Source organism: Pelobates fuscus, chromosome 2 (assembly GCF_036172605.1).
Source record: "Pelobates fuscus isolate aPelFus1 chromosome 2, aPelFus1.pri, whole genome shotgun sequence".
NCBI lineage: Eukaryota > Metazoa > Chordata > Amphibia > Anura > Pelobatidae > Pelobates > Pelobates fuscus.
The window spans coordinates 16,589,807-16,611,692 of NC_086318.1; the positions used below are offsets into that span (position 1 = coordinate 16,589,807).

Here is a 21,886-nt window from a genome sequence, read left to right on the forward strand (position 1 = left end):
TCGAACTCCCGAACAGTCGAAGTGGCCGCCATTCGACATTGGAACACGCGGTGGCGGCCATCTTGTTCGCATTTACTTAAACCACGAATAGACTTCAAGGGGACTTTGCCGCGAATGCCCTGGAGCTATTTTCGGCATGAAAACCTCGCGGTTCCCGGTCGGTCCTCCAGCGGCACTTAGCCGCCAATCTATGGAACTGTTTTGGGCATGAAATCCCGGGTTCGCCTGGGCAAAATTATGACTTCTATGAAATTTCTGAACCCCTGATCTGATTTGGGTGATTTTCGGATATGTCTCTCACCCAGATCAGAGCTGTCGGGTGATGTAACATTTATGGGGATATGTTGTGTTTTGGGCCACTTATGGTACTTTAGAAAAATGTGCGTTTTTTATTTTTTCTGCCTGGGGATAATTAAGTTAATGCATTAACTGCCTTAATTATATCACAGGCAGAGGGGAGGGATTGTTTACTGTATGTGTGTAGGTTTGGAAATGATTGACTGGACAAATCAAACTGTTGCCAAGAATACAATTTCACATCAACAGACTGTTTTCTTCTTCTATGTATGTTGAAGGAAATAGGCATTTGAATCTGGGGACTTTTTAAATACCATGGGTATGCAGCAAACACATTCCCCCAATTTTCCTGTGCAAAGTCGGCATTGTGGCAGTTTCTGTAGTGTAGTGGTTATCACGTTTGCCTCACACGCGAAAGGTCCCAGGTTCGAAACCTGGCAGAAACATTATTTAATTTTTGCTAAATCTGCTGACGTTAGAAGTCTTCTGAATTGGAAATGCACCTGCTTGACTATGAATCCAAAAATCACGTATACTCGGCAAGACGTAAGCGATCTGTTAGCTGAATAAAGTGGTTTCCAAAAACTTGAAGCTAATGTTGTCTGAGAAAAAGCTGAATTGCACTCATTAAATCAGCATGCGCCATGTGCAAGTACCGAATGCAAGACAGCATTTTCTGTCTTGCATTCAGTGCTTGCACATGGCGCATGCTACTCCGGTCTCAACAGGGATGTGCACAGCTGTAGTTTCTGTAGTGTAGTGTTTATGTTGTTCACCTAACACGCGAAAGGTCCCCGTTTCGAAACCAGGCAGAAACATTGCTTTTGTTCAGTTTTGGATTCCTTTTTGTTAGAATGCGGCTTTTCGAAGTCCCTTTGCAAATTTCAAGTGCATCTGTTCTTTTTGTCATATTCCCTACAATGGGAGAAGGGTTTTGTGCAAAAATCACAGTCGACAAAAGCAAAACTCATGCTCGCTGTACTTTCAGAGATGGATTTTCTACTAAAAATGCAAGAAAATCATGTTTACTCACATGAGCGATCAGCTTGCTGAATAGAGTTGTGGCGAAAGTGACCTCGCCACTGGTTTTTGGAGAGGAATATTTGCCAACTTTTTGCTCTGTGACTATGGCCCCTTTTAATTTGTTTTGGCTGAGAGACCCTATTTGTGGCCATTGGGACTTTAGACAATGGTTCTTCGAACTCCCGAACAGTCGACGTGGCCGCCATTCGACATTGGAACACGCGGTGGCGGCCATCTTGTTCGCATTGACTTAAACCACGAATAGACTTCAAGGGGTCTTTGCCGCGAATGCCCTGGAGCTATTTTCGGCATGAAAACCTCGCGGTTCCCGGTCGGTCCTCCAGCGGCACTTAGCCGCCAATCTATGGAACTGTTTTGGGCATGAAATCCCGGGTTCGTCTGGGCAAAATTATGACTTCTATGAAATTTCTGAACCCCTGATCTGATTTGGGTGATTTTCGGATATGTCGCTCACCCAGATCAGAGCTGTCGGGTGATGTAACATTTATGGGGATATGTTGTGTTTTGGGCCACTTATGGTACTTTAGAAAAATGTGCGTCTTTTTTTTTTTTCGGCCTGGGGATAATTAAGTTAATGCATTAACTGCCTTAATTATATCACAGGCAGAGGGGAGGGATTGTTTGCTGTATGTGTGTAGGTTTGGAAATGATTGACTGGACAGATCAAACTTTTGCCAAGAATACAATTTCACATCAACAGACTGTTTTCTTCTTCTATGTATGTTGAAGGAAATAGGCATTTGAATCTGGGGACTTTTTTAAATACGATGGGTATGCAGCAAACACATTCCCCCAATTTTCCTGCGCAAGGTTGGCATTGTGGCAGATTCTCTAGTGTAGTGGTTATCACATTCGCCTCACACGCGAAAGGTCCTAGGTTCGAAACCTGGCAGAAACATTATTTAATTTTTGCTAAATCTGCTGACGTTAGAAGTCTTCTGAATTGGAAATGCACCTGCTTGACTATGAATCCAAAAATCACGTATACTCGGCAAGACGTAAGCGATCTGTTAGCTGAATAAAGTGGTTTCCAAAAACCTGAAGCTAATGTTGTCTGAGAAAAAGCTGAATTGCACTCATTAAATCAGCATGCGCCATGTGCAAGTACCGAATGCAAGACAGCATTTTCTGTCTTGCATTCAGTGCTTGCACATGGCGCATGCTACTCCGGTCTCAACAGGGATGTGCACAGCTGTAGTTTCTGTAGTGTAGTGTTTATGTTGTTCACCTAACACGCGAAAGGTCCCCGTTTCGAAACCAGGCAGAAACATTGCTTTTGTTCAGTTTTGGATTCCTTTTTGTTAGAATGCGGCTTTTCGAAGTCCCTTTGCAAATTTCAAGTGCATCTGTTCTTTTTGTCATATTCCCTACAATGGGAGAAGGGTTTTGTGCAAAAATCACAGTCGACAAAAGCAAAACTCATGCTCGCTGTACTTTCAGAGATGGATTTTCTACTAAAAATGCAAGAAAATCATGTTTACTCACATGAGCGATCAGCTTGCTGAATAGAGTTGTGGCGAAAGTGACCTCGCCACTGGTTTTTGGAGAGGAATATTTGCCAACTTTTTGCTCTGTGACTATGGCCCCTTTTAATTTGTTTTGGCTGAGAGACCCTATTTGTGGCCATTGGGACTTTAGACAATGGTTCTTCGAACTCCCGAACAGTCGACGTGGCCGCCATTCGACATTGGAACACGCGGTGGCGGCCATCTTGTTCGCATTGACTTAAACCACGAATAGACTTCAAGGGGTCTTTGCCGCGAATGCCCTGGAGCTATTTTCGGCATGAAAACCTCGCGGTTCCCGGTCGGTCCTCCAGCGGCACTTAGCCGCCAATCTATGGAACTGTTTTGGGCATGAAATCCCGGGTTCGTCTGGGCAAAATTATGACTTCTATGAAATTTCTGAACCCCTGATCTGATTTGGGTGATTTTCGGATATGTCGCTCACCCAGATCAGAGCTGTCGGGTGATGTAACATTTATGGGGATATGTTGTGTTTTGGGCCACTTATGGTACTTTAGAAAAATGTGCTTTTTTTAGTTTTTTCTGCCTGGGGATAATTAAGTTAATGCATTAACTGCCTTAATTATATCACAGGCAGAGGGGAGGGATTGTTTACTGTATGTGTGTAGGTTTGGAAATGATTGACTGGACAGATCAAACTGTTGCCAAGAATACAATTTCACATCAACAGACTGTTTTCTTCTTCTATGTATGTTGAAGGAAATAGGCATTTGAATCTGGGGACTTTTAAATACGATGGGTATGCAGCAAACACATTCCCCCAATTTTCCTGCGCACAGTCGGCATTGTGGCGGTTTCTGTAGTGTAGTGGTTATCACGTTCACCTCACACGCGAAAGGTCCCAAGTTCGAAACCTGGCAGAAACATTATTTAATTTTTGCTAAATCTGCTGACGTTAGAAGTCTTCTGAATTGGAAATGCACCTGCTTGACTATGAATCCAAAAATCACGTATACTCGGCAAGACGTAAGCGATCTGTTAGCTGAATAAAGTGGTTTCCAAAAACCTAAAGCTAATGTTGTCTGAGAAAAAGCTGAATTGCACTCATTAAATCAGCATGCGCCATGTGCAAGTACCGAATGCAAGACAGCATTTTCTGTCTTGCATTCAGTGCTTGCACATGGCGCATGCTACTCCGGTCTCGACAGGGATGTGCACAGCTGTAGTTTCTGTAGTGTAGTGGTTATCACGTTCGCCTAACACGCGAAAGGTCCCCGGTTCGAAACCGGGCTGAAACATTGCTTTCGTTCCGTTTTGGATTCTTTTTTGTTCGAATGCGGCTTTTCGAAGTCTCTTTGCAAATTTCAAGTGCATCTGTTCTTTTTGTCATATTCCCTACAATGGGAGAAGGGTTTTGTGCAAAAATCACCGTCGACAAAAGCAAAACTCATGCTCGCTGTACTTTCAGAGATGGATTTTCTACTAAAAATGCAAGAAAATCATGTTTACTCACATGAGCGATCAGCTTGGTGAATAGAGTTGTGGCGAAAGTGACCTCGCCACTTGTTTTTGGAGAGGAATATTTGCCAACCTTTTGCTCTGTGACTATGGCCCCTTTTAATTTGTTTTGGCTGAGAGACCCTATTTGTGGCCATTGGGACTTTAGACAATGGTTCTTCGAACTCCCGAACAGTCGACGTGGCCGCCATTCGACATTGGAACACGCGGTGGCGGCCATCTTGTTCGCATTGACTTAAACCACGAATAGACTTCAAGGGGACTTTGCCGCGAATGCCCTGGAGCTATTTTCGGCTTGAAAACCTCGCGGTTCCCGGTCGGTCCTCCAGCGGCACTTAGCCGCCAATCTATGGAACTGTTTTGGGCATGAAATCCCGGGTCCGCCTGGGCAAAATTATGACTTCTATGAAATTTCTGAACCCCTGATCTGATTTGGGTGATTTTCGGATATGTCTCTCACCCAGATCAGAGCTGTCGGGTGATGTAACATTTATGGGGATATGTTGTGTTTTGGGCCACTTATGGTACTTTAGAAAAATGTGCGTTTTTTATTTTTTCTGCCTGGGGATAATTAAGTTAATGCATTAACTGCCTTAATTATATCACAGGCAGAGGGGAGGGATTGTTTACTGTATGTGTGTAGGTTTGGAAATGATTGACTGGACAAATCAAACTGTTGCCAAGAATACAATTTCACATCAACAGACTGTTTTCTTCTTCTATGTATGTTGAAGGAAATAGGCATTTGAATCTGGGGACTTTTTAAATACGATGGGTATGCAGCAAACACATTCCCCCAATTTTCCTGTGCAAAGTCGGCATTGTGTCAGTTTCTGTAGTGTAGTGGTTATCACGTTTGCCTCACACGCGAAAGGTCCCAGGTTCGAAACCTGGCAGAAACATTATTTAATTTTTGCTAAATCTGCTGACGTTAGAAGTCTTCTGAATTGGAAATGCACCTGCTTGACTATGAATCCAAAAATCACGTATACTCGGCAAGACGTAAGCGATCTGTTAGCTGAATAAAGTGGTTTCCAAAAACCTGAAGCTAATGTTGTCTGAGAAAAAGCTGAATTGCACTCATTAAATCAGCATGCGCCATGTGCAAGTACCGAATGCAAGACAGCATTTTCTGTCTTGCATTCAGTGCTTGCACATGGCGCATGCTACTCCGGTCTCAACAGGGATGTGCACTGCTGTAGTTTCTGTAGTGTAGTGGTTATCACGTTTGCCTAACACGCGAAAGGTCCCCGGTTCGAAACCGGGCAGAAACATTGCTTTTGTTCCGTTTTGGATTCCTTTTTGTTAGAATGCGGCTTTTCAAAGTCTCTTTGCAAATTTCAAGTGCATCTGTTCTTTTTGTCATATTCCCTACAATGGGAGAAGGGTTTTGTGCAAAAATCACCGTCGACAAAAGCAAAACTCATGCTCGCTGTACTTTCAGAGATGGATTTTCTACTAAAAATGCAAGAAAATCATGTTTACTCACATGAGCGATCAGCTTGGTGAATAGAGTTGTGGCGAAAGTGACCTCGCCACTTGTTTTTGGAGAGGAATATTTGCCAACCTTTTGCTCTGTGACTATGGCCCCTTTTAATTTGTTTTGGCTGAGAGACCCTATTTGTGGCCATTGGGACTTTAGACAATGGTTCTTCGAACTCCCGAACAGTCGACGTGGCCGCCATTCGACATTGGAACACGCGGTGGCGGCCATCTTGTTCGCATTGACTTAAACCACGAATAGACTTCAAGGGGACTTTGCCGCGAATGCCCTGGAGCTATTTTCGGCATGAAAACCTCGCGGTTCCCGGTCGGTCCTCCAGCGGCACTTAGCCGCCAATCTATGGAACTGTTTTGGGCATGAAATCCCGGGTTCGCCTGGGCAAAATTATGACTTCTATGAAATTTCTGAACCCCTGATCTGATTTGGGTGATTTTCGGATATGTCTCTCACCCAGATCAGAGCTGTCGGGTGATGTAACATTTATGGGGATATGTTGTGTTTTGGGCCACTTATGGTACTTTAGAAAAATGTGCGTTTTTTATTTTTTCTGCCTGGGGATAATTAAGTTAATGCATTAACTGCCTTAATTATATCACAGGCAGAGGGGAGGGATTGTTTACTGTATGTGTGTAGGTTTGGAAATGATTGACTGGACAAATCAAACTGTTGCCAAGAATACAATTTCACATCAACAGACTGTTTTCTTCTTCTATGTATGTTGAAGGAAATAGGCATTTGAATCTGGGGACTTTTTAAATACGATGGGTATGCAGCAAACACATTCCCCCAATTTTCCTGTGCAAAGTCGGCATTGTGGCAGTTTCTGTAGTGTAGTGGTTATCACGTTTGCCTCACACGCGAAAGGTCCCAGGTTCGAAACCTGGCAGAAACATTATTTAATTTTTGCTAAATCTGCTGACGTTAGAAGTCTTCTGAATTGGAAATGCACCTGCTTGACTATGAATCCAAAAATCACGTATACTCGGCAAGACGTAAGCGATCTGTTAGCTGAATAAAGTGGTTTCCAAAAACCTGAAGCTAATGTTGTCTGAGAAAAAGCTGAATTGCACTCATTAAATCAGCATGCGCCATGTGCAAGTACCGAATGCAAGACAGCATTTTCTGTCTTGCATTCAGTGCTTGCACATGGCGCATGCTACTCCGGTCTCAACAGGGATGTGCACTGCTGTAGTTTCTGTAGTGTAGTGGTTATCACGTTTGCCTAACACGCGAAAGGTCCCTGGTTCGAAACCGGGCAGAAACATTGCTTTTGTTCCGTTTTGGATTCCTTTTTGTTAGAATGCGGCTTTTCAAAGTCTCTTTGCAAATTTCAAGTGCATCTGTTCTTTTTGTCATATTCCCTACAATGGGAGAAGGGTTTTGTGCAAAAATCACCGTCGACAAAAGCAAAACTCATGCTCGCTGTACTTTCAGAGATGGATTTTCTACTAAAAATGCAAGAAAATCATGTTTACTCACATGAGCGATCAGCTTGCTGAATAGAGTTGTGGCGAAAGTGACCTCGCCACTGGTTTTTGGAGAGGAATATTTGCCAACCTTTTGCTCTGTGACTATGGCCCCTTTTAATTTGTTTTGGCTGAGAGACCCTATCTGTGGCCATTGGGACTTTAGACAATGGTTCTTCGAACTCCCGAACAGTCGACGTGGCCGCCATTCGACATTGGAACACGCGGTGGCGGCCATCTTGTTCGCATTGACTTAAACCACGAATAGACTTCAAGGGGACTTTGCCGCGAATGCCCTGGAGCTATTTTCGGCATGAAAACCTCGCGGTTCCAGGTCGGTCCTCCAGCGGCACTTAGCCGCGAATCTATGGAACTGTTTTGGGCATGAAATCCCGGGTTCGCCTGGGCAAAATTATGACTTCTATGAAATTTCTGAACCCCTGATCTGATCTGGGTGATTTTCGGATATGTCGCTCACCCAGATCAGAGCTGTCGGGTGATGTAACATTTATGGGGATATGTTGTGTTTTGGGCCACTTATGGTACTTTAGAAAAATGTGCGTTTTTAATTTTTTTCTGCCTGGGGATAATTAAGTTAATGCATTAACTGCCTTAATTATATCACAGGCAGAGGGGAGGGATTGTTTGCTGTATGTGTGTAGGTTTGGAAATGATTGACTGGACAGATCAAACTTATGCCAAGAATACAATTTCACATCAACAGACTGTTTTCTTCTTCTATGTATGTTGAAGGAAATAGGCATTTGAATCTGGGGACTTTTTAACCCCTTAAGGACCAAACTTCTGGAATAAAAGGGAATCATGACATGTCACACATGTCATGTGTCCTTAAGGGGTTAAATACGATGGGTATGCAGCAAACACATTCCCCCAATTTTCCTGCGCAAAGTCGGCATTGTGGCAGTTTCTGTAGTGTAGTGGTTATCACGTTCGCCTCACACGCGAAAGGTCCCAGGTTCGAAACCTGGCAGAAACATTATTTAATTTTTGCTAAATCTGCTGACGTTAGAAGTCTTCTGAATTGGAAATGCACCTGCTTGACTATGAATCCAAAAATCACGTATACTCGGCAAGACGTAAGCGATCTGTTAGCTGAATAAAGTGGTTTCCAAAAACCTGAAGCTAATGTTGTCTGAGAAAAAGCTGAATTGCACTCATTAAATCAGCATGCGCCATGTGCAAGTACCGAATGCAAGACAGCATTTTCTGTCTTGCATTCAGTGCTTGCACATGGCGCATGCTACTCCGGTCTCAACATGGATCTGCACAGCTGTAGTTTCTGTAGTGTAGTGGTTATCACGTTTGCCTAACACGCGAAAGGTCCCCGGTTCGAAGCCGGGCAGAAACATTGCTTTTGTTCCGTTTTGGATTCCTTTTTGTTAGAAGGCGGCTTTTCGAAGTCTCTTTGCAAATTTCAAGTGCATCTGTTCTTTTTGTCATATTCCCTACAATGGGAGAAGGGTTTTGTGCAAAAATCACCGTCGACAAAAGCAAAACTCATGCTCGCTGTACTTTCAGAGATGGATTTTCTACTAAAAATGCAAGAAAATCATGTTTACTCACATGAGCGATGAGCTTGCTGAATAGAGTTGTGACGAAAGTGACCTCGCCACTGGTTTTTGGAGAGGAATATTTGCCAACCTTTTGCTCTGTGACTATGGCCCCTTTTAATTTGTTTTGGCTGAGAGACCCTATTTGTGGCCATTGGGACTTTAGACAATGGTTCTTCGAACTCCCGAACAGTCGACGTGGCCGCCATTCGACATTGGAACACGCGGTGGCGGACATCTTGTTCGCATTGACTTAAACCACGAATAGACTTCAAGGGGACTTTGCCGCGAATGCCCTGGAGCTATTTTCGGCATGAAAACCTTGCGGTTCCAGGTCGGTCCTCCAGCGGCACTTAGCCGCCAATCTATGCAACTGTTTTGGGCATGAAATCCCGGGTTCGCCTGGGCAAAATTATGACTTCTATGAAATTTCTGAACCCCTGATCTGATCTGGGTGATTTTCGGATATGTCGCTCACCCAGATCAGAGCTGTCGGGTGATGTAACATTTATGTGGATATGTTGTGTTTTGGGCCACTTATGGTACTTTAGAAAAATGTGCGTTTTTTATTTTTTTTCTGCCTGGGGATAATTAAGTTAATGCATTAACTGCCTTAATTATATCACAGGCAGAGGGGAGGGATTGTTTACTGTATGTGTGTAGGTTTGGAAATGATTGACTGGACAGATCAAACTTTTGCCAAGAATACAATTTCACATCAACAGACTGTTTTCTTCTTCTATGTATGTTGAAGGAAATAGGCATTTGAATCTGGGGACTTTTTAAATACGATGGGTATGCAGCAAACACATTCCCCCAATTTTCCTGCGCAAAGTCGGCATTCTGGCAGTTTCTGTAGTGTAGTGGTTATCACGTTCGCCTCACACGAAAAAAGTCCCAGGTTCGAAACCTGGCAGAAACATTATTTAATTTTTGCTAAATCTGCTGACGTTAGAAGTCTTCTGAATTGGAAATGCACCTGCTTGACTATGAATCCAAAAATCACGTATACTCGGCAAGACGTAAGCGATCTGTTAGCTGAATAAAGTGGTTTCCAAAAACCTGAAGCTAATGTTGTCTGAGAAAAAGCTGAATTGCACTCATTAAATCAGCATGCGCCATGTGCAAGTACCGAATGCAAGACAGCATTTTCTGTCTTGCATTCAGTGCTTGCACATGGCGCATGCTACTCCGGTCTCAACATGGAAGTGCACAGCTGTAGTTTCTGTAGTGTAGTGGTTATCACGTTCGCCTAACACGCGAAAGGTCCCCGGTTCGAAACCGGGCAGAAACATTGCTTTTGTTCTGTTTTGGATTCCTTTTTGTTAGAATGCGGCTTTTCGAAGTCTCTTTGTAAATTTCAAGTGCATCTGTTCTTTTTGTCATATTCCCTACAATGGGAGAAGGGTTTTGTGCAAAAATCACGTCGACAAAAGCAAAACTCATGCTCGCTGTATTTTCAGAGATGGATTTTCTACTAAAAATGCAAGAAAATCATGTTTACTCACATGAGCGATCAGCTTGCTGAATAGAGTTGTGGCGAAACTGACCTCGCCACTGGTTTTTGGAGAGGAATATTTGCCAACCTTTTGCTCTGTGACTATGGACCCTTTTAATTTGTTTTGGCTGAGAGACCCTATTTGTGGCCATTGGGACTTTAGACAATGGTTCTTCGAACTCCCGAACAGTCGACGTGGCCGCCATTCGACATTGGAACACGCGGTGGCGGCCATCTTGTTCGCATTGACTTAAACCACGAATAGACTTCAAGGGGACTTTGCCGCGAATGCCCTGGAGCTATTTTCGGCATGAAAACCTCGCGGTTCCAGGTCGGTCCTCCAGCGGCACTTAGCCGCCAATCTATGGAACTGTTTTGGGCATGAAATCCCGGGTTCGCCTGGGCAAAATTATGACTTCTATGAAATTTCTGAACCCCTGATCTGATCTGGGTGATTTTCGGATATGTCGCTCACCCAGATCAGAGCTGTCGGGTGATGTAACATTTATGGGGATATGTTGTGTTTTGGGCCACTTATGTTACTTTAGAAAAATGTGCTTTTTTAGTTTTTTCTGCCTGGGGATAATTAAGTTAATGCATTAACTGCCTTAATTATATCACAGGCAGAGGGGAGGGATTGTTTGCTGTATGTGTGTAGGTTTGGAAATGATTGACTGGACAGATCAAACTTTTGCCAAGAATACAATTTCACATCAACAGACTGTTTTCTTCTTCTATGTATGTTGAAGGAAATAGGCATTTGAATCTGGGGACTTTTTAAATACGATGGGTATGCAGCAAACACATTCCCCCAATTTTCCTGCGCAAAGTCGGCATTGTGGCAGTTTCTGTAGTGTAGTGGTTATCACGTTCGCCTCACACGCGAAAGTTCCCAGGTTCGAAACCTGGCAGAAACATTATTTAATTTTTGCTCAATCTGCTGACGTTAGAAGTCTTCTGAATTGGAAATGCACCTGCTTGACTATGAATCCAAAAATAGTGTATACTCGGCAAGACGTAAGCGATCTGTTAGCTGAATAAAGTGGTTTCCAAAAACCTGAAGCTAATGTTGTCTGAGAAAAAGCTGAATTGCACTCATTAAATCAGCATGCGCCATGTGCAAGTACCGAATGCAAGACAGCATTTTCTGTCTTGCATTCAGTGCTTGCACATGGCGCATGCTACTCCGGTCTCAACAGGGATGTGCACAGCTGTAGTTTCTGTAGTGTAGTGGTTATCATGTTCACCTAACACGCGAAAGGTCCCCGTTTCGAAACCAGGCAGAAACATTGCTTTCGTTCAGTTTTGGATTCCTTTTTGTTAGAATGCGGCTTTTCAAAGTCTCTTTGCAAATTTCAAGTGCATCTGTTCTTTTTGTCATATTCCCTACAATGGGAGAAGGGTTTTGTGCAAAAATCACCGTCGACAAAAGCAAAACTCATGCTCGCTGTACTTTCAGAGATGGATTTTCTACTAAAAATGCAAGAAAATCATGTTTACTCACATGAGCGATGAGCTTGCTGAATAGAGTTGTGGCGAAAGTGACCTCGCCACTGGTTTTTGGAGAGGAATATTTGCCAACCTTTTGCTCTGTGACTATGGCCCCTTTTAATTTGTTTTGGCTGAGAGACCCTATTTGTGGCCATTGGGACTTTAGACAATGGTTCTTCGAACTCCCGAACAGTCGACGTGGCCGCCATTCGACATTGGAACACGCGGTGGCGGACATCTTGTTCGCATTGACTTAAACCACGAATAGATTTCAAGGGGACTTTGCCGCGAATGCCCTGGAGCTATTTTCGGCATGAAAACCTCGCGGTTCCAGGTCGGTCCTCCAGCGGCACTTAGCCGCCAATCTATGGAACTGTTTTGGGCATGAAATCCCGGGTTCGCCTGGGCAAAATTATGACTTCTATGAAATTTCTGAACCCCTGATCTGATCTGGGTGATTTTCGGATATGTCGCTCACCCAGATCAGAGCTGTCGGGTGATGTAACATTTATGTGGATATGTTGTGTTTTGGGCCACTTATGGTACTTTAGAAAAATGTGCGTTTTTTATTTTTTTTCTGCCTGGGGATAATTAAGTTAATGCATTAACTGCCTTAATTATATCACAGGCAGAGGGGAGGGATTGTTTACTGTATGTGTGTAGGTTTGGAAATGATTGACTGGACAGATCAAACTTTTGCCAAGAATACAATTTCACATCAACAGACTGTTTTCTTCTTCTATGTATGTTGAAGGAAATAGGCATTTGAATCTGGGGACTTTTTAAATACGATGGGTATGCAGCAAACACATTCCCCCAATTTTCCTGCGCAAAGTCGGCATTGTGGCAGTTTCTGTAGTGTAGTGGTTATCACGTTCGCCTCACACGCGAAAGGTCCCAGGTTCAAAACCTGGCAGAAACGTTATTTAATTTTTGCTAAATCTGCTGACGTTAGAAGTCTTCTGAATTGGAAATGCACCTGCTTGACTATGAATCCAAAAATCACGTATACTCGGCAAGATGTAAGCGATCTGTTAGCTGAATGAAGTGGTTTCCAAAAACCTGAAGCTAATGTTGTCTGAGAAAAAGCTAAATTGCACTCATTAAATCAGCATGCGCCATGTGCAAGTACCGAATGCAAGACAGCATTTTCTGTCTTGCAGTCAGTGCTTGCACATGGCGCATGCTACTCCGGTCTCAACATGGATGTGCACAGCTGTAGTTTCTGTAGTGTAGTGGTTATCACGTTCGCCTAACACGCGAAAGGTCCCCGGTTCGAAGCCGGGCAGAAACATTGCTTTTGTTCTGTTTTGGATTCCTTTTTGTTAGAATGCGGCTTTTCGAAGTCTCTTTGCAAATTTCAAGTGCATCTGTTCTTTTTGTCATATTCCCTACAATGGGAGAAGGGTTTTGTGCAAAAATCACCGTCGACAAAAGCAAAACTCATGCTCGCTGTATTTTCAGAGATGGATTTTCTACTAAAAATGCAAGAAAATCATGTTTACTCACATGAGCGATCAGCTTGCTGAATAGAGTTGTGGCGAAAGTGACCTCGCCACTGGTTTTTGGAGAGGAATATTTGCCAACCTTTTGCTCTGTGACTATGGCCCCTTTTAATTTGTTTTGGCTGAGAGACCCTATTTGTGGCCATTGGGACTTTAGACAATGGTTCTTCTAACTCCCGAACAGTCGACGTGGCCGCCATTCGACATTGGAACACGCGGTGGCGGCCATCTTGTTCGCATTGACTTAAACCACGAATAGACTTCAAGGGGACTTTGCCGCAAATGCCCTGGAGCTATTTTCGGCATGAAAACCTCGCGGTTCCAGGTCGGTCCTCCAGCTGCACTTAGCCGCCAATCTATGGAACTGTTTTGGGCATGAAATCCCGGGTTCGCCTGGGCAAAATTATGACTTCTATGAAATTTCTGAACCCCTGATCTGATCTGGGTGATTTTCGGATATGTCGCTCACCCAGATCAGAGCTGTCGGGTGATGTAACATTTATGGGGATATGTTGTGTTTTGGGCCACTTATGGTACTTTAGAAAAATGTGCGTTTTTTATTTTTTTTCTTCCTGGGGATAATTAAGTTAATGCATTAACTGCCTTAATTATATCACAGGCAGAGGGGAGGGATTGTTTACTGTATGTGTGTAGGTTTGGAAATGATTGACTGGACAGATCAAACTTTTGCCAAGAATACAATTTCACATCAACAGACTGTTTTCTTCTTCTATGTATGTTGAAGGAAATAGGCATTTGAATCTGGGGACTTTTTAAATACGATGGGTATGCAGCAAACACATTCCCCCAATTTTCCTGCGCAAAGTCGGCATTGTGGCAGTTTCTGTAGTGTAGTGGTTATCACGTTTGCCTCACACGCGAAAGGTCCCAGGTTCAAAACCTGGCAGAAACATTATTTAATTTTTGCTAAATCTGCTGACGTTAGAAGTCTTCTGAATTGGAAATGCACCTGCTTGACTATGAATCCAAAAATCACGTATACTCGGCAAGACGTAAGCGATCTGTTAGCTGAATAAAGTGGTTTCCAAAAACCTGAAGCTAATGTTGTCTGAGAAAAAGCTAAATTGCACTCATTAAATCAGCATGCGCCATGTGCAAGTTCCGAATGCAAGACAGCATTTTCTGTCTTGCAGTCAGTGCTTGCACATGGCGCATGCTACTCCGGTCTCAACATGCATGTGCACAGCTGTAGTTTCTGTAGTGTAGTGGTTATCACGTTCGCCTAACACGCGAAAGGTCCCCGGTTCGAAGCCGGGCAGTAACATTGCTTTTGTTCTGTTTTGGATTCCTTTTTGTAAGAATGCGGCTTTTCGAAGTCTCTTTGCAAATTTCAAGTGCATCTGTTCTTTTTGTCATATTCCCTACAATGGGAGAAGGGTTTTGTGCAAAAATCACCGTCGACAAAAGCAAAACTCATGCTCGCTGTATTTTCAGAGATGGATTTTCTACTAAAAATGCAAGAAAATCATGTTTACTCACATGAGCGATCAGCTTGCTGAATAGAGTTGTGGCGAAACTGACCTCGCCACTGGTTTTTGGAGAGGAATATTTGCCAACCTTTTGCTCTGTGACTATGGCCCCTTTTAATTTGTTTTGGCTGAGAGACCCTATTTGTGGCCATTGGGACTTTAGACAATGGTTCTTCGAACTCCCGAACAGTCGACGTGGCCGCCATTCGACATTGGAACACGCGGTGGCGGCCATCTTGTTCGCATTGACTTAAACCACGAATAGACTTCAAGGGGACTTTGCCGCGAATGCCCTGGAGCTATTTTCGGCATGAAAACCTCGCGGTTCCAGGTCGGTCCTCCAGCGGCACTTAGCCGCCAATCTATGGAACTGTTTTGGGCATGAAATCCCGGGTTCGCCTGGGCAAAATTATGACTTCTATGAAATTTCTGAACCCCTGATCTGATCTGGGTGATTTTCGGATATGTCGCTCACCCAGATCAGAGCTGTCGGGTGATGTAACATTTATGGGGATATGTTGTGTTTTGGGCCACTTATGTTACTTTAGAAAAATGTGCTTTTTTAGTTTTTTCTGCCTGGGGATAATTAAGTTAATGCATTAACTGCCTTAATTATATCACAGGCAGAGGGGAGGGATTGTTTGCTGTATGTGTGTAGGTTTGGAAATGATTGACTGGACAGATCAAACTTTTGCCAAGAATACAATTTCACATCAACAGACTGTTTTCTTCTTCTATGTATGTTGAAGGAAATAGGCATTTGAATCTGGGGACTTTTTAAATACGATGGGTATGCAGCAAACACATTCCCCCAATTTTCCTGCGCAAAGTCGGCATTGTGGCAGTTTCTGTAGTGTAGTGGTTATCACGTTCGCCTCACACGCGAAAGTTCCCAGGTTCGAAACCTGGCAGAAACATTATTTAATTTTTGCTCAATCTGCTGACGTTAGAAGTCTTCTGAATTGGAAATGCACCTGCTTGACTATGAATCCAAAAATAGTGTATACTCGGCAAGACGTAAGCGATCTGTTAGCTGAATAAAGTGGTTTCCAAAAACCTGAAGCTAATGTTGTCTGAGAAAAAGCTGAATTGCACTCATTAAATCAGCATGCGCCATGTGCAAGTACCGAATGCAAGACAGCATTTTCTGTCTTGCATTCAGTGCTTGCACATGGCGCATGCTACTCCGGTCTCAACAGGGATGTGCACAGCTGTAGTTTCTGTAGTGTAGTGGTTATCATGTTCACCTAACACGCGAAAGGTCCCCGTTTCGAAACCAGGCAGAAACATTGCTTTCGTTCAGTTTTGGATTCCTTTTTGTTAGAATGCGGCTTTTCAAAGTCTCTTTGCAAATTTCAAGTGCATCTGTTCTTTTTGTCATATTCCCTACAATGGGAGAAGGGTTTTGTGCAAAAATCACCGTCGACAAAAGCAAAACTCATGCTCGCTGTACTTTCAGAGATGGATTTTCTACTAAAAATGCAAGAAAATCATGTTTACTCACATGAGCGATGAGCTTGCTGAATAGAGTTGTGGCGAAAGTGACCTCGCCACTGGTTTTTGGAGAGGAATATTTGCCAACCTTTTGCTCTGTGACTATGGCCCCTTTTAATTTGTTTTGGCTGAGAGACCCTATTTGTGGCCATTGGGACTTTAGACAATGGTTCTTCGAACTCCCGAACAGTCGACGTGGCCGCCATTCGACATTGGAACACGCGGTGGCGGACATCTTGTTCGCATTGACTTAAACCACGAATAGATTTCAAGGGGACTTTGCCGCAAATGCCCTGGAGCTATTTTCGGCATGAAAACCTCGCGGTTCCAGGTCGGTCCTCCAGCGGCACTTAGCCGCCAATCTATGGAACTGTTTTGGGCATGAAATCCCGGGTTCGCCTGGGCAAAATTATGACTTCTATGAAATTTCTGAACCCCTGATCTGATCTGGGTGATTTTCGGATATGTCGCTCACCCAGATCAGAGCTGTCGGGTGATGTAACATTTATGTGGATATGTTGTGTTTTGGGCCACTTATGGTACTTTAGAAAAATGTGCGTTTTTTATTTTTTTTCTGCCTGGGGATAATTAAGTTAATGCATTAACTGCCTTAATTATATCACAGGCAGAGGGGAGGGATTGTTTACTGTATGTGTGTAGGTTTGGAAATGATTGACTGGACAGATCAAACTTTTGCCAAGAATACAATTTCACATCAACAGACTGTTTTCTTCTTCTATGTATGTTGAAGGAAATAGGCATTTGAATCTGGGGACTTTTTAAATACGATGGGTATGCAGCAAACACATTCCCCCAATTTTCCTGCGCAAAGTCGGCATTGTGGCAGTTTCTGTAGTGTAGTGGTTATCACGTTCGCCTCACACGCGAAAGGTCCCAGGTTCAAAACCTGGCAGAAACGTTATTTAATTTTTGCTAAATCTGCTGACGTTAGAAGTCTTCTGAATTGGAAATGCACCTGCTTGACTATGAATCCAAAAATCACGTATACTCGGCAAGATGTAAGCGATCTGTTAGCTGAATGAAGTGGTTTCCAAAAACCTGAAGCTAATGTTGTCTGAGAAAAAGCTAAATTGCACTCATTAAATCAGCATGCGCCATGTGCAAGTACCGAATGCAAGACAGCATTTTCTGTCTTGCAGTCAGTGCTTGCACATGGCGCATGCTACTCCGGTCTCAACATGGATGTGCACAGCTGTAGTTTCTGTAGTGTAGTGGTTATCACGTTCGCCTAACACGCGAAAGGTCCCCGGTTCGAAGCCGGGCAGAAACATTGCTTTTGTTCTGTTTTGGATTCCTTTTTGTTAGAATGCGGCTTTTCGAAGTCTCTTTGCAAATTTCAAGTGCATCTGTTCTTTTTGTCATATTCCCTACAATGGGAGAAGGGTTTTGTGCAAAAATCACCGTCGACAAAAGCAAAACTCATGCTCGCTGTATTTTCAGAGATGGATTTTCTACTAAAAATGCAAGAAAATCATGTTTACTCACATGAGCGATCAGCTTGCTGAATAGAGTTGTGGCGAAAGTGACCTCGCCACTGGTTTTTGGAGAGGAATATTTGCCAACCTTTTGCTCTGTGACTATGGCCCCTTTTAATTTGTTTTGGCTGAGAGACCCTATTTGTGGCCATTGGGACTTTAGACAATGGTTCTTCTAACTCCCGAACAGTCGACGTGGCCGCCATTCGACATTGGAACACGCGGTGGCGGCCATCTTGTTCGCATTGACTTAAACCACGAATAGACTTCAAGGGGACTTTGCCGCGAATGCCCTGGAGCTATTTTCGGCATGAAAACCTCGCGGTTCCAGGTCGGTCCTCCAGCGGCACTTAGCCGCCAATCTATGGAACTGTTTTGGGCATGAAATCCCGGGTTCGCCTGGGCAAAATTATGACTTCTATGAAATTTCTGAACCCCTGATCTGATCTGGGTGATTTTCGGATATGTCGCTCACCCAGATCAGAGCTGTCGGGTGATGTAACATTTATGGGGATATGTTGTGTTTTGGGCCACTTATGGTACTTTAGAAAAATGTGCGTTTTTTATTTTTTTTCTTCCTGGGGATAATTAAGTTAATGCATTAACTGCCTTAATTATATCACAGGCAGAGGGGAGGGATTGTTTACTGTATGTGTGTAGGTTTGGAAATGATTGACTGGACAGATCAAACTTTTGCCAAGAATACAATTTCACATCAACAGACTGTTTTCTTCTTCTATGTATGTTGAAGGAAATAGGCATTTGAATCTGGGGACTTTTTAAATACGATGGGTATGCAGCAAACACATTCCCCCAATTTTCCTGCGCAAAGTCGGCATTGTGGCAGTTTCTGTAGTGTAGTGGTTATCACGTTTGCCTCACACGCGAAAGGTCCCAGGTTCAAAACCTGGCAGAAACATTATTTAATTTTTGCTAAATCTGCTGACGTTAGAAGTCTTCTGAATTGGAAATGCACCTGCTTGACTATGAATCCAAAAATCACGTATACTCGGCAAGACGTAAGCGATCTGTTAGCTGAATAAAGTGGTTTCCAAAAACCTGAAGCTAATGTTGTCTGAGAAAAAGCTAAATTGCACTCATTAAATCAGCATGCGCCATGTGCAAGTTCCGAATGCAAGACAGCATTTTCTGTCTTGCAGTCAGTGCTTGCACATGGCGCATGCTACTCCGGTCTCAACATGCATGTGCACAGCTGTAGTTTCTGTAGTGTAGTGGTTATCACGTTCGCCTAACACGCGAAAGGTCCCCGGTTCGAAGCCGGGCAGTAACATTGCTTTTGTTCTGTTTTGGATTCCTTTTTGTAAGAATGCGGCTTTTCGAAGTCTCTTTGCAAATTTCAAGTGCATCTGTTCTTTTTGTCATATTCCCTACAATGGGAGAAGGGTTTTGTGCAAAAATCACCGTCGACAAAAGCAAAACTCATGCTCGCTGTATTTTCAGAGATGGATTTTCTACTAAAAATGCAAGAAAATCATGTTTACTCACATGAGCGATCAGCTTGCTGAATAGAGTTGTGGCGAAAGTGACCTCGCCACTGGTTTTTGGAGAGGAATATTTGCCAACCTTTTGCTCTGTGACTATGGCCCCTTTTAATTTGTTTTGGCTGAGAGACCCTATTTGTGGCCATTGGGACTTTAGACAATGGTTCTTCGAACTCCCGAACAGTCGACGTGGCCGCCATTCGACATTGGAACACGCGGTGGCGGCCATCTTGTTCGCATTGACTTAAACCACGAATAGACTTCAAGGGGACTTTGCCGCGAATGCCCTGGAGCTATTTTCGGCATGAAAACCTCGCGGTTCCAGGTCGGTCCTCCAGCGGCACTTAGCCGCCAATCTATGGAACTGTTTTGGGCATGAAATCCCGGGTTCGCCTGGGCAAAATTATGACTTCTATGAAATTTCTGAACCCCTGATCTGATCTGGGTGATTTTCGGATATGTCGCTCACCCAGATCAGAGCTGTCGGGTGATGTAACATTTATGGGGATATGTTGTGTTTTGGGCCACTTATGGTACTTTAGAAAAATGTGCGTTTTTTATTTTTTTTCTTCCTGGGGATAATTAAGTTAATGCATTAACTGCCTTAATTATATCACAGGCAGAGGGGAGGGATTGTTTACTGTATGTGTGTAGGTTTGGAAATGATTGACTGGACAGATCAAACTTTTGCCAAGAATACAATTTCACATCAACAGACTGTTTTCTTCTTCTATGTATGTTGAAGGAAATAGGCATTTGAATCTGGGGACTTTTTAAATACGATGGGTATGCAGCAAACACATTCCCCCAATTTTCATGCGCAAAGTCGGCATTGTGGCAGTTTCTGTAGTGTAGTGGTTATCACGTTTGCCTCACACGCGAAAGGTCCCAGGTTCAAAACCTGGCAGAAACATTATTTAATTTTTGCTAAATCTGCTGACGTTAGAAGTCTTCTGAATTGGAAATGCACCTGCTTGACTATGAATCCAAAAATCACGTATACTCGGCAAGACGTAAGCGATCTGTTAGCTGAATAAAGTGGTTTCCAAAAACCTGAAGCTAATGTTGTCTGAGAAAAAGCTAAATTGCACTCATTAAATCAGCATGCGCCATGTGCAAGTTCCGAATGCAAGACAGCATTTTCTGTCTTGCAGTCAGTGCTTGCACATGGCGCATGCTACTCCGGTCTCAACATGGATGTGCACAGCTGTAGTTTCTGTAGTGTAGTGGTTATCACGTTCGCCTAACACGCGAAAGGTCCCCGGTTCGATGCCGGGCAGAAACATTGCTTTTGTTCTGTTTTGGATTCCTTTTTGTTAGAATGCGGCTTTTCGAAGTCTCTTTGCAAATTTCAAGTGCATCTGTTCTTTTTGTCATATTCCCTACAATGGGAGAAGGGTTTTGTGCAAAAATCACCGTCGACAAAAGCAAAACTCATGCTCGCTGTATTTTCAGAGATGGATTTTCTACTAAAAATGCAAGAAAATCATGTTTACTCACATGAGCGATCAGCTTGCTGAATAGAGTTGTGGCGAAACTGACCTCGCCACTGGTTTTTGGAGAGGAATATTTGCCAACCTTTTGCTCTGTGACTATGGCCCCTTTTAATTTGTTTTGGCTGAGAGACCCTATTTGTGGCCATTGGGACTTTAGACAATGGTTCTTCGAACTCCCGAACAGTCGACGTGGCCGCCATTCGACATTGGAACACGCGGTGGCGGCCATCTTGTTCGCATTGACTTAAACCACGAATAGACTTCAAGGGGACTTTGCCGCGAATGCCCTGGAGCTATTTTCGGCATGAAAACCTCGCGGTTCCAGGTCGGTCCTCCAGCGGCACTTAGCCGCCAATCTATGGAACTGTTTTGGGCATGAAATCCCGGGTTCGCCTGGGCAAAATTATGACTTCTATGAAATTTCTGAACCCCTGATCTGATCTGGGTGATTTTCGGATATGTCGCTCACCCAGATCAGAGCTGTCGGGTGATGTAACATTTATGTGGATATGTTGTGTTTTGGGCCACTTATGGTACTTTAGAAAAATGTGCGTTTTTTATTTTTTTTCTGCCTGGGGATAATTAAGTTAATGCATTAACTGCCTTAATTATATCACAGGCAGAGGGGAGGGATTGTTTACTGTATGTGTGTAGGTTTGGAAATGATTGACTGGACAGATCAAACTTTTGCCAAGAATACAATTTCACATCAACAGACTGTTTTCTTCTTCTATGTATGTTGAAGGAAATAGGCATTTGAATCTGGGGACTTTTTAAATACGATGGGTATGCAGCAAACACATTCCCCCAATTTTCATGCGCAAAGTCGGCATTGTGGCAGTTTCTGTAGTGTAGTGGTTATCACGTTTGCCTCACACGCGAAAGGTCCCAGGTTCAAAACCTGGCAGAAACATTATTTAATTTTTGCTAAATCTGCTGACGTTAGAAGTCTTCTGAATTGGAAATGCACCTGCTTGACTATGAATCCAAAAATCACGTATACTCGGCAAGACGTAAGCGATCTGTTAGCTGAATAAAGTGGTTTCCA

General features: G+C 43.4%; 22 non-coding genes across 22 annotated transcripts; all 22 read left to right on the forward strand.

The window, feature by feature from the left end:
- The first annotated feature begins 670 nt into the window (after positions 1-670).
- Positions 671-743, forward strand: TRNAV-CAC (transfer RNA valine (anticodon CAC)). Its single transcript has one exon. It is a non-coding gene; the product is annotated as a tRNA-Val (tRNA).
- A 3,289-nt stretch (positions 744-4,032) lies between these two features.
- On the forward strand, positions 4,033-4,105 carry TRNAV-AAC (transfer RNA valine (anticodon AAC)). The gene has a single exon. It is a non-coding gene; the product is annotated as a tRNA-Val (tRNA).
- A 1,049-nt stretch (positions 4,106-5,154) lies between these two features.
- Positions 5,155-5,227, forward strand: TRNAV-CAC (transfer RNA valine (anticodon CAC)). Its single transcript has one exon. It is a non-coding gene; the product is annotated as a tRNA-Val (tRNA).
- Positions 5,228-5,526: 299 nt separating this feature from the next.
- On the forward strand, positions 5,527-5,599 carry TRNAV-AAC (transfer RNA valine (anticodon AAC)). Its single transcript has one exon. It is a non-coding gene; the product is annotated as a tRNA-Val (tRNA).
- A 1,049-nt stretch (positions 5,600-6,648) lies between these two features.
- On the forward strand, positions 6,649-6,721 carry TRNAV-CAC (transfer RNA valine (anticodon CAC)). The gene has a single exon. It is a non-coding gene; the product is annotated as a tRNA-Val (tRNA).
- Positions 6,722-7,020: 299 nt separating this feature from the next.
- TRNAV-AAC (transfer RNA valine (anticodon AAC)) lies at positions 7,021-7,093 on the forward strand. Its single transcript has one exon. It is a non-coding gene; the product is annotated as a tRNA-Val (tRNA).
- Positions 7,094-8,219: 1,126 nt separating this feature from the next.
- TRNAV-CAC (transfer RNA valine (anticodon CAC)) lies at positions 8,220-8,292 on the forward strand. Its single transcript has one exon. It is a non-coding gene; the product is annotated as a tRNA-Val (tRNA).
- Positions 8,293-8,591: 299 nt separating this feature from the next.
- Positions 8,592-8,664, forward strand: TRNAV-AAC (transfer RNA valine (anticodon AAC)). Its single transcript has one exon. It is a non-coding gene; the product is annotated as a tRNA-Val (tRNA).
- A 1,423-nt stretch (positions 8,665-10,087) lies between these two features.
- TRNAV-AAC (transfer RNA valine (anticodon AAC)) lies at positions 10,088-10,160 on the forward strand. The gene has a single exon. It is a non-coding gene; the product is annotated as a tRNA-Val (tRNA).
- Positions 10,161-11,208: 1,048 nt separating this feature from the next.
- Positions 11,209-11,281, forward strand: TRNAV-CAC (transfer RNA valine (anticodon CAC)). The gene has a single exon. It is a non-coding gene; the product is annotated as a tRNA-Val (tRNA).
- Positions 11,282-12,704: 1,423 nt separating this feature from the next.
- On the forward strand, positions 12,705-12,777 carry TRNAV-CAC (transfer RNA valine (anticodon CAC)). The gene has a single exon. It is a non-coding gene; the product is annotated as a tRNA-Val (tRNA).
- Positions 12,778-13,076: 299 nt separating this feature from the next.
- On the forward strand, positions 13,077-13,149 carry TRNAV-AAC (transfer RNA valine (anticodon AAC)). The gene has a single exon. It is a non-coding gene; the product is annotated as a tRNA-Val (tRNA).
- Positions 13,150-14,200: 1,051 nt separating this feature from the next.
- On the forward strand, positions 14,201-14,273 carry TRNAV-CAC (transfer RNA valine (anticodon CAC)). The gene has a single exon. It is a non-coding gene; the product is annotated as a tRNA-Val (tRNA).
- Positions 14,274-14,572: 299 nt separating this feature from the next.
- TRNAV-AAC (transfer RNA valine (anticodon AAC)) lies at positions 14,573-14,645 on the forward strand. Its single transcript has one exon. It is a non-coding gene; the product is annotated as a tRNA-Val (tRNA).
- Positions 14,646-15,694: 1,049 nt separating this feature from the next.
- Positions 15,695-15,767, forward strand: TRNAV-CAC (transfer RNA valine (anticodon CAC)). The gene has a single exon. It is a non-coding gene; the product is annotated as a tRNA-Val (tRNA).
- Positions 15,768-17,190: 1,423 nt separating this feature from the next.
- On the forward strand, positions 17,191-17,263 carry TRNAV-CAC (transfer RNA valine (anticodon CAC)). Its single transcript has one exon. It is a non-coding gene; the product is annotated as a tRNA-Val (tRNA).
- A 299-nt stretch (positions 17,264-17,562) lies between these two features.
- Positions 17,563-17,635, forward strand: TRNAV-AAC (transfer RNA valine (anticodon AAC)). The gene has a single exon. It is a non-coding gene; the product is annotated as a tRNA-Val (tRNA).
- Positions 17,636-18,686: 1,051 nt separating this feature from the next.
- On the forward strand, positions 18,687-18,759 carry TRNAV-CAC (transfer RNA valine (anticodon CAC)). Its single transcript has one exon. It is a non-coding gene; the product is annotated as a tRNA-Val (tRNA).
- Positions 18,760-19,058: 299 nt separating this feature from the next.
- Positions 19,059-19,131, forward strand: TRNAV-AAC (transfer RNA valine (anticodon AAC)). Its single transcript has one exon. It is a non-coding gene; the product is annotated as a tRNA-Val (tRNA).
- A 1,051-nt stretch (positions 19,132-20,182) lies between these two features.
- TRNAV-CAC (transfer RNA valine (anticodon CAC)) lies at positions 20,183-20,255 on the forward strand. Its single transcript has one exon. It is a non-coding gene; the product is annotated as a tRNA-Val (tRNA).
- A 299-nt stretch (positions 20,256-20,554) lies between these two features.
- TRNAV-AAC (transfer RNA valine (anticodon AAC)) lies at positions 20,555-20,627 on the forward strand. Its single transcript has one exon. It is a non-coding gene; the product is annotated as a tRNA-Val (tRNA).
- Positions 20,628-21,678: 1,051 nt separating this feature from the next.
- On the forward strand, positions 21,679-21,751 carry TRNAV-CAC (transfer RNA valine (anticodon CAC)). The gene has a single exon. It is a non-coding gene; the product is annotated as a tRNA-Val (tRNA).
- The last annotated feature ends 135 nt before the right edge of the window (positions 21,752-21,886 follow it).